At 44.4% G+C, this 3472-nt stretch overlaps 1 non-coding gene across 1 annotated transcript; it reads left to right on the forward strand.

Annotated features, from left to right (window-relative positions):
* Positions 1 to 2043: 2043 nt before the first annotated feature.
* TRNAK-UUU (transfer RNA lysine (anticodon UUU)) lies at positions 2044 to 2114 on the forward strand. The gene has a single exon. It is a non-coding gene; the product is annotated as a tRNA-Lys (tRNA).
* The last annotated feature ends 1358 nt before the right edge of the window (positions 2115 to 3472 follow it).

Below are 3472 nucleotides of genomic sequence, written 5' to 3' on the forward strand. Positions count from 1 at the left end.
ACGCACGCTTATTTTAATTTGCACAGCTGAGAGCTAGCAGTATCTTCCTTTTGCAGGTGGGGAAGTGAAGCCCTTGGGAGGGTGAAGCCCTCCCCTGAGGTTATGCAGCTAGTGAAAGAAGCAGAATTTGAACCCAGGTCTGTAGAAACCTCAGAGCATTGTCTCCTGCAAAGTGGCATCCACTTTGGGGAGAAAGCCAGCAACCCTGTTATTGACCTGCACCCTTGTCCATGATGTCAGCCAAGTAGGCCTCCAGACAAGCCTTTGGGTGCTTCCATTCTCATCTGGATGGGTTGGTGCCTTCCCACTGTCCTGCTTGCCCCAAAGGGGCAGTGTTCTTTCTTTCTGTGTCCATCTCTCCTCTGTGACATGAGCTCACAAGGGCAGGGACTATTTCTTTAGAAATAGTGTAATAATAATGTAATAATGTGCTTGGCACATTGTTGGTGGTGGTCTGTTGCTAAGTCATGTCTAACTCTTTGCTACCCCATGGACTATAGTCTGCTAGGCTCCCCTGTCCTTGGGATTCTCTAGGCAAGAACACTGGAGTGGGTTGCCATTTCATTTTCCAAGGGATCTTCCCAGACCAGGGATCAAATCACATCTGCCTGCATTGGCAGGCAGATTCTTTACCCCTGAGTCACGAGGGAAGCCCACTTGACAAATAGTAGGCCCTTTTGAAACGACTTAAAGGGCCAAGGAAAAAGGAAGTGAAAAGGAAAGACAAACACCGCTTACATTTGCAGCGTTTGCAAGAAATACTGACCCTAGGTGGGTATATTTTGTTTGTAGGAAGTCATCTCCCTCCCCACCACCGAGGCTACACAACCCTGGCTGAAGTATAAGGGTTATTATTGTTGCCATCTTTTCTAGCCCCCAAGGGCCAGGTCTTAGGAGCAGCAGGAACCCTTCGTAACATGAGTTTATTCTCTCCTGGCATGTGTAATAAAAGCTGACCAAGCCAGTTACTTTCTCAATTTCTCTCCAATTTGAGAAACTCCATATCATGAGGCACTTGAGGGCTGATGACTCTTTTATCCTACCCTTGATTAAAAGATAAAAGAAAGAAAATAAATCTAACAAAAGTTCTTGGACCAAAGTTCTCCAGGATATGACAGAATGGCAGGGTGCTTCTTAAAGAAAAGTAGAGCCTGAGACCAGGGTCGCCTTTGAGGCTCTCTGAGAACTGTGCTCTTCCTGACTGATGCCCTCTGCAGAGGAATTTTAGTTCTTCAGTGGATGAATGGATGAACAAATTGTGGTCTGTACATACAGTGGAATATTACTCAGCCATAAAAAGGAAGTACCCACACCTACACACAACTTGGATGAGCCTCAGAAACATTATGCTAAGTGAGAGGAGCCAGGCCGAAAGGCCACAGAGTGTTTTGATTCCATTCATATGTAATATCCAGGAAAGGTAAATCTATAGAGATGCAAGAGAGATCAGTGGTCCCAAGGAACAAGGGAAAGGAGGAATTTGGAGTGATTAGTTAATAAGTAGGGGATGTTTTTCTGGGGTGATGAAAAAGTTTCAAAACTAGAGAGATCTGGTGGTTGTACATCATGAATGCACTGAATGTCACTGAGTTGTATACATTAAAACAAACAGCTTATTAATTATATGTTATGTGAATTTCACCTCAATTTTTTAAAAAGGCCTTTTAGGAATACAAGTATAAGTGTCCAAACCTACATGTACCTGGGTGTTCATCACAGCAGTAGGTGTAAGAAAGAGAAATTGGAAATAATTATCTAAACAACATTTAGAGATTGATCACAGAAAGCAAAACCATTCATACAGTGGAATGAAAGGTACCATCAAAAGAAAGGTGGGAAGTCGCTGTGCAGCACACGGAACTCACCTCAGTGCTCTGTGATGACCTAGCGGGCGGGATGGGGCTGGTGGCAGGAGGCTCAATAGGGAGGGGTATAGTGTACATGCAGCTGATTCACTGTGCTGCGCAGCAGAGACTAGCACGACACTGTAAAGCAAGTATACTCCAGTAAAAATAAATAAATACAAAGAATGGAGGTGGGGATTCCCTGGGGGTCCAGTGGCAGGACTCAGCACTTTTACTGCTGACTCCCAGGTTCAATCCCTGGTCAGGGAACTGAGATCCTTCAAGCTGCATGCTGCTGCTGCTAAGTCGCTTCAGTCGTGTCCGACTCTGTGCGACCTCATAGACGGCAGCCCACCAGGCTCCCCCATCCCTGGGATTCTCCAGGCAAGAACACTGGAGTGGGTTGCCATTTCCTTCTGCAATGCATGAAAGTGAAAAGTGAAAGTGAGGTAGCTCAGTCGTGTCTGACTCTTCGCGACCCCATGGACTGCAGCCCACCAGGCTCCTCCATTCATGGAATTTTCCAGGCAAGAGTACTGGAGTGGGGTGCCATTGCCTTCATGATATGGAAAATAAAAAAGAAAGGGGGAAGCTGATAGGTAATGACATGGAAAGATGTCCCTGATGCATTAGTGAGTAAAATAATTTACTTGCAAAATAATATATATTTATCATAGCCCATTTAAACACACACACACACACACACACACACACACACACACAGGTGTGCCTTGTATTGTCATAGGACAAGACATGGAAACAACAGACACCAACCAAATGACTTGCTCAGGTTACTACTGCGGAAGAATCCTGGAGTGGATGGAGGCTTTCACTTTTTACTGTGCCGTGTGGTCACTGGCAAAAATTAAAGATCTTTTGAAAATAAATGGATATGTTTTGAATTAAGTCAAAAGTTATAATATCATTTAAGATGTGGTAGGGAGTGGTAGTGATCCACAGTCCTATCACCAATTTAGTTTAAATGGCTCAAAAATTTTTTTAAAACACATTGGACAGCAAGATTAAAAGGAAACAACACTAAAATACTCCGAGGGACATCAAAAGATTACGCGTTAGACTAAGCAGGTCCTTGCTTGGACTGCCTTCTGTTTCTTCTGATGCTGAGCACCATACCTTGAAAATGACAGGAGCTCACTAAGTTTCAGAGTTTCCCAGCTGGTGCTAGTGGTAAAGAACCTACCTGCCCACGCAGGAAAAGCGAGTTCGATCCCTGGGTTGGGAAGATCTGGAGGAGGGCATGGCAACCCACTCCAGTATTTGTGCCTGCAGAATCCCAGGGACAGAGGAGCCTGGCAGGCTGCAGTCTATGGGGTCGCAGGAGTGAAACAACTTAGCACACACACTGTTTCACCCCTACTTTCTTACAGATTAATTATTAAACTTACTGCATTTTTCTATAGTTTTCAGTATCCAGTGTGGAAACACTGAACCTAATAGGTTTGCAGACAAAATGGCTGTTTATGTGCAAACTATCACGGCCCTTTTTGGCTAAGCGACTCTGGAGGGCTAATGCTCAGGGAAACTTTTTGATCTCGATTATTGAGATGCTTTGGAAGGTATTTTTAGCCTGAATGATCTGGATAATTATCTCAATCTTTCACTTTGTT

This window comes from Bos taurus, chromosome 20, assembly GCF_002263795.3.
Source record: "Bos taurus isolate L1 Dominette 01449 registration number 42190680 breed Hereford chromosome 20, ARS-UCD2.0, whole genome shotgun sequence".
Classification (NCBI taxonomy): Eukaryota; Metazoa; Chordata; class Mammalia; order Artiodactyla; family Bovidae; genus Bos; species Bos taurus.